We start from the raw sequence: 7433 nt of genomic DNA, 5'->3' as shown, positions 1-7433 counted from the left end.
CCCACGGGGCGGGTTGTTATAATAAAACTCTACTTTTATGTGACAACCCGTCCCGTGGACCCCAAGCTGGCCATGCAGGGCACCGACCCTAACCTCTCTCACCTGTGAGCCCTAAGCTCTCCCAAGTAGGTTATTGGTGCACTTGGCGTTCCTCGAACCTAATACCTCACCCTTTAACAACATTCCCACAAGAGAAGTTTGATGTTAGGAGTTTTCAAGGCTCCTAAGACAAATGTTGTAGTATAGTGAATGTCGAACCAGTTCTGAGGGATATCAAAGCACTGAGAATGCAAGTACTCACTTAATCTAAATGCAACCAATGATTTAGATGGGTTTTAAGCTATGACTAAAATTAGAAAGCAATAACAGAATGATACTTTCTTGACTAAAGGAAAAGAGAACTCATGGGCATAGGGATTAGACCTTGGGTGATCAAGTATCGAACTTAGGATGGCAAATGATCAATCAAACTATCAACCTTAAGCCTAGACACAATTCTAAGAAAGCTCTATGTCTAGATGAATGCTCATTTGCTAACATATCTCAAACATCAAATGTCTTTGGTTGAATAATATGAAAGCAATCATTACTAACAAGTCTATTAGCTATCTTAGCATCTTTAACAACAAATGTCTTTGGCAAAGTATACTAAAAGCCTAGGAGAGTTGTCTCAGGCATTTCATCAAACACCTTTTGGGTGGGAAATGTCTATTGATCAACTTTTGAGTGGCCAACTCAGAAGATGCATTATCAATACTCTAATAGCAAGGAACAAGAATGATCTACACTAAAACATCCTAGAACTAACCTAATCACCCTTGATCTCCCTAACCCATGAATTCAAAAAGGTGATTACTTACTAATCTCCATGATTCCTCTTAAACCCATATTAGATTCCAGATTAATCATGTAGAGAAATAGATAAGAAATCAACAAGAACACAAGAACATAACAATCAAAATCCAAGAGATGAACTTCTCAAGAGAGTTTTTGTGTATTTCTCAATAGATCAAAAGATAATCTGCCTCCTGGTGGCTTACAGAGTATTAAAACATAGGTTTCGAAAATAAAAACGTGCATCATGAAATGACCAAAAGGCCCTTGAGGAATCTTAAGTTCGAGCAGAAATAAGACGCGGAGCGACCTCCGCTCGTCGCTCCGAGTAGTCGCTCCATGCTTCGGGAGCAACCTCGCTGTGTCGCTGCGAGAGGTCGCTCCGGACTCGTTCTCGCGTTTCCGAGTGATGAAAACGCGAGCGACCTCCGCTCATCGCTCCGAGTAGTCGCTCCATGCTTCGGGAGCGACCTCGCTGTGTCGCTACGAGAGGTCGCTCCGGACTCGTTCTCGCGTTTCCGAGTGATTAAAACGCGAGCGACCTCCGCTCGTCGCTCCGAGTAGTCGCTCCATGCTTCGGGAGCGACCTCGCTGTGTCGCTGCGAGAGGTCGCTCCAGATTCGTTCTCGCATCTCCGGGTGATCAAAACGCGAGCGACTCTTCCCTGTCGCTCTGGTAAGGTCGCTCTGATAGGCAGATCAGAGCGACTTGACGGTGTCGCTTAATGATCACTTTTAACGTTTCTTTTGGACTCCAATTGCACCCAAATGTCTCCAAGAACTCCATGTGGTACTCCAGTACCTGATAAGGACTCATGTATGCAAAATGCAACCTAAACATGGCTAAATCCTAATATATATGATCAAAATGCACATGGGTGAATGGATAAAACATTAGAAATATGCAAGATATCAACTCCCCCAAACTTGTTCTTTACTTGTCCACAAGTGAACTTTCTAGAACTCATAGGGAGAGAGGTTTGAAGGTGGGAGCTCATAGCCAAAAGAAACACAACTAGCAAACACGATTAGCACACTCTCTTATTACACTCTAGCTTCTCTAGGCCTATCTCAACTCCTTTTGTCCCTACACTCATCATCAAGCATCCACACATTCAAATCAACCAACTCTCACATTCATTAAGCACAAAACATCTAGTGAATTCTTGCAAATGGTCAGTCGGTCCAAGTCATTTGGGTAAGGGAAGGCTTTTATTCAAGTGATTCAAAAGGTTCGAAACATAAAATCTTTACGGTGGTTTACTCTCAAAACAAGTAGCCTTGACATTGCACATAATATATCTAAGAAAGGAACCAACTCATGCATACAATGCTCAATCTCCATTGTTCTACAATTTTCCCAAACATACAATTACACAATCATTCCCAAATGTCAAACCCAACTCACATCTCTCACCAAAAGATCCTAAGAACATTAACTCTTTCTCTTTGAAATCTACAAGGGTTTTTTCACAACCTCAAAACATTACTTAGCTCCTAACAACTTTGCTAGCCCCCTTTTTCTTTCTTTTTCTTTTCTTTTTATATTTTATCTCTTTTTTTTTTTTTAGATGGGGGCCAAGACTTTTCATAACTTGAGTTAGAGGTTTTTCTACTTATCCCAATAAGACAATTCACTTAAACACAAAGAGTCATTTCTTTTCCTTTTTCATTGCTCCCAAATCATAATCACAACTCTCACCCCCACCTATAGCTAGACAATTGAGTGCCCAATCTAGCAAGAATGAAGATCAAGCATTGTCGTTCCCGATACTCTCAACATTATGCACATGTAAGACTTTCCGAAGAAGGTCTCACTCATCAAACAATGAAAGCTTAAAAGGAGGGAAAGGTTTTGGGAGTGGTCTACCACTAGAGTTTGTCAAAATAAGATTGGCATAACGGATGTGACAACTCAGGTGTGTATAGCCATGACTCAGTACACAAGGGACCATGAGCAAGAAGCATTAAGTTCGTTCAGTTCAAATAAGGTTGTAGTTGGCTTCAAAGACTGAATTTCAGCAATCAACAAGTTTCAAGAAGAGTATTCAAGGCTCGAAGCATACGAGTGTTTTTGAGAGGTGCATAAGCTACTCAGGTGCAAAGTAATGTTCTTTACAAGGCATTTCAAATCATTGCTCCCAATGCAAGTAAATGCAACCTATATGCTCTAGACTCTCCTAGAAATGCCAATGATGCAAACTAAATGAAATTTTTTTTTTATGCAAATATATATGTATAATGCAATGCATGAGACTCAAAATCATCAAAGCAAACGTGATCAAATACTTGGTACCTCTCCCAAACTTAAATGACACAGTCTCTGTGTTGTCAAGGAGAGAGAGATACCCAAAAAGAGAAAACTAATATGCAAAAACGAAATGGTATATACAAGGGAAAGTAGAGGGAGTTTACCTTCTATGGAGAATGAGTAGAGGGAGATGCTCCCTCCTTGTCGTCCTTAGGTGGTAACTCTTCAAGGTGCTCATCAGCAAGAGTGCCCATCTCTTCAATTTAGAAGGCTTGCCCGAACACAGTTGGTTTCTTCATTTTCTCCTTGATGTCAAAGTGGAGAACATGCCCTTTACCCAAATGGAGATCAATCGTGCCCTCTTTCACCTTAACAATTGCTCCTGCTGTAGCTAAGAATGGCCTTCCAAGAATCAATGGGTCCTGAGCCTCCTCACCCATCTCAAGCACCACAAAATCTGTAGGTATCTCATACCTTCCAATCTTCACAGGTAGGACCTCTAAGATGCCCACAGGGTAGTTCACTGAACGATCAGCTAACACCAGAGAGAGTCTACACTTCTTGTACTGAGTGAATCCAAGCTTCTTTGCAACAGACAAAGGCATCACGCTGACACTAGCTCCCAAATCGCAGAGACATTTCTAAAATATCATAGGTCCAAGAGCACAAGGTAGTGTGAAGCATCTTGGATCCTCTAACTTCTCTGGAACATCAAGCCTTTGGATGATGGCACTGCACTCATGGGTAAGAATCATCATGCTTTCCATTTCCTTCTTCTTTGCAGCTACAACATCTTTCAGGAACTTGTTGTATTGAGGAATCAACATGAAAGCATCGATGATGGGCATTGCAACCTGAGCTTCACTCATTTGCTTGTCAAACAAAGCCTTGTACTTCTCTAGCAGCTGCCTCTTGAATCTACCAGAGAATGGTAGTTTGGGTTCATAGGGAGGAGGAACAAAAGAATTCTCACTTGCTGGAGCAAGAACTTCACCATCCTTCACTGTTTTCTTCTCTTCCCCAACCTTTCCTTTACCCTTGGCTTCCACAATCTTCTCCAAGATTTCATCATTGATTTTCTCATCAACAATCACCACTTCATCATCTAAGTTGATGGCCACCTCCTCACCTAGTTTTTCAGCATCCCTGGTGAGGGTTGTAGGAGGTAACTGCTTACCACTCCTAAGGGTGATAGCTTTGGCCTCCTTGGGGGTTTTGGTCAGATTTTCCAGGTAGAGATCCTTGCTGGCGAGTTTGGTGAGTGTTCATGGAAGCAAACTGATTCTCTAAATTCTTGACTGTAGAAGCAAGATGTGAGAACTTGTTGTTGAGCTCATTGTAGCTCCCATCAATCTTGGAATGAAGGTTTTTCAACTCATAACCAACATGCTTCTCACTTCTAGTCTGAGACTCCAAGATTTGTTTCAGCAGGGTGTCAGTGCTGCTCTCTTGAGGAGCAGAGGAACCAGATGAGAGGTTTTGCTGAGGTTGATAGCTGCCTTGCTGGTTGTTGGGATAGGATTTCTGTTGGTAGTTGTTGTACTGAAAGTTGGGCTCTTTTTTGTACCAGCTACCATTGTTGTTGATGAAACACAGCTCTTCCTGACCTTCCAAACCCTCAACCTCATGGACAACAGGTGGTGTATCTTGGCTTGGGTTACCAACAAAGTGCAGTTGCTCTTGTGTGGCTTTATCAGCAAGGAGGATGTCTATCTTATCCTGTAGAGCTTTCAACTCCTTCCTCATCTGCTTATCATCTGTTTGACTGCTTCTGTCGTGGTCTCCACTGTAGACTGCATCACTCTTTACCATGTTGTCAACCAGCTCCTCTGCATCTTCCTCAGTTCTCCCCAAGAAGAACCCATTGCTAGCTGTATCCAGTCTGGCTCTGTACTTAGGAAGAGCACCACGGTAGAATGTGCTCAGCAAGCTCTCCTTAGAGAAACCATGGTGTGGGCATTGAGCTTGGTAGCCCTTGAATCTCTCCCAGGCTTCACTGAAGCCTTCTAAGTTCTTCTGTTGAAAGCTGGAAATCTCATTTCTCAGCTTAGCAGTTCTTGAAGTAGAGAAGAACTTCTCCAAGAATGCTCTCTTGCACTCATCCCAAGTAGTGATAGAGTCGCTGGGTAGAGACTTCTCCCACTGACGTGCCTTATCCCCTAAAGAGAAAGAGAATAACTTCAGCTTCAAGGCGTCCTCAGACACACCATTGGTTTTTGACAACCCACAGTAGCTGTCGAACCTATCCAAGTGATCAAATGGGTCCTCTAGAGCCAAGCCATGATACTTGTTGTTCTCGATCACGTGGAGGAGTCCTGACTTGACCTCAAAGTTGTTGGCTGCCACAGCTGGTGCTCGGATTCCGAATCTATGACCATGTATGTTGGGGCGGTCGTAAGTGCCAATGGGTCGAGCTGCTCGCTGTTGGTTGTGTGGAACGTTGTTGGCATCATTTTGAGGTATGTCTGCCATATCAGTATCCAATCTCTGCAAGTGAGACTGTTGCTCTTCTTCTCGTCTCTTTCTAGCACACTCTCTCTCTAAAGCTCTGATGTCTGCGGCTCTTGGTACTAGGTTTGATGGACCCTTGCTCCTCAAGTTCATACACCTATAAAGTAAAGGGAGGTGAAGAAGGAGAATCAGTAACAAAAGAAAATAAAATGACTTAGTCTCAAGCAAGTGACTAAATCTCAATGTTTAAATCTGCTCAGAATTTGGCAACAGCGCCAATTTGATGTTAGGAGTTTTCAAGGCTCCTAAGACAAATGTTGTAGTATAGTGAATGTCGAACCAGTTCTGAGGGATATCAAAGCACTGAGAATGCAAGTACTCACTTAATTTAAGTGCAACCAATGATTTAGATGGGTTTTAAGCTATGACTAAAACTAGAAAGCAATAACAGAATGATACTTTCTTAACTAAGGGAAAAGAGAACTCATAGGCATAGGGATTAGACCTTGGGTGATCAAGTATCGAACTAAGGATGGCAAATGATCAATCAAACTATCAACCTTAAGCCTAGACACAATTCTAAGCAAGCTCTATGTCTAGATGAATGCTCATTTGCTAACATATCTCAAACATCAAATGTCTTTGGTTGAATAATATGAAAGCAATCATTACTAACAAGTCTATTAGCTATCTTAGCATCTATAACAACAAATGTTTTTGGCAAAGTATACTAAAAGCCTAGGAGAGTTGTCTCAGGCATTTCATCAAACACCTTTTGGGTGGGAAATGTCTATTGATCAACTTTTGAGTGGCCAACTCATAAGATGCATTATCAATACTCTACTAGCAAGGAACAAGAATGATCTACACTAAAACATCCTAGAACTAACCTAATCACCCATGATCTCCCTAACCCATGAATTCAAAAAGGTGATTACTCACTAATCTCCATGATTCCTCTTAAACCCATATTAGATTTCAGATTAATCATGTAGAGAAATAGATAAGAAATCAACAAGAACACAAGAACATAACAATCAAAATCCAAGAGATGAACTTCTCAATAGAGTTTTTGTGTATTTCTCAATAGATCAAAAGATAATCTGCCTCTTGGTGGCTTACAGAGTATTAAAACATAGGTTTAGAAAATAAAAACGTGCATCATGAAATGACCAAAAGGCCCTTGAGGAATCTTAAGTTCGAGCAGAAATAAGATGCAGAGCGACCTCCGCTCGTCGCTCCGAGTAGTCGCTCCATGCTTCGGGAGCGACCTCGCTGTGTCGCTGCGAGAGGTCGCTCCGGACTCGTTCTCGCGTTTCCGAGTGATGAAAACGCGAGCGACCTCCGCTCGTCGCTCCGAGTAGTCGCTCCATGCTTCGGGAGCGACCTTGCTTTGTCGCTGCGAGAGGTCGCTCCGGACTCTTTCTTGCGTTTCCGAGTGATGAAAACGCGAGCGACCTCCGCTCGTCGCTCCGAGTAGTCGCTCCATGCTTCGGGAGAGACCTCGCTGTGTCGCTGCGAGAGGTCGCTCCGGATTCGTTCTCGCATCTCCGGGTGATCAAAACGCGAGCGACTCTTCCCTGTCGCTCTGGTAAGGTCGCTCTGATAGGGAGATCAGAGCGACTTGACGGTGTCTCTCAATGATCACTTTTAACATTTCTTTTGGACTCCAATTGCACCCAAATGTCTCCAAGAACTCCATGTGGTACTCCAGTACCTGATAAGGACTCATGTATGCAAAATGCAACCTAAACATGGCTAAATCCTAATCTATATGATCAAAATGCACATGGGTGAATGGATAAAACATTAGAAATATGCAAGATATCAAAGTTGTCACCAATTGACCATTTGTAAAGCCCCGACCGTCCACGGTTAATGGGCCACCCACGTCCGCT

The 7433-nt window shown here is 42.7% G+C and overlaps 1 non-coding gene across 1 annotated transcript; it reads left to right on the top strand.

Annotated features, from left to right (window-relative positions):
- Positions 1 to 5026: 5026 nt before the first annotated feature.
- Positions 5027 to 5133, top strand: LOC125584606. Its single transcript, XR_007321518.1, has one exon. It is a non-coding gene; the product is annotated as a small nucleolar RNA R71 (small nucleolar RNA).
- Positions 5134 to 7433: the final 2300 nt, after the last annotated feature.

The sequence above is a fragment of the Brassica napus genome, chromosome C3 (genome assembly GCF_020379485.1).
Source record: "Brassica napus cultivar Da-Ae chromosome C3, Da-Ae, whole genome shotgun sequence".
Lineage (NCBI taxonomy): Eukaryota > Viridiplantae > Streptophyta > Magnoliopsida > Brassicales > Brassicaceae > Brassica > Brassica napus.
This window is presented reverse-complemented; position numbering and strand designations above follow the sequence as displayed.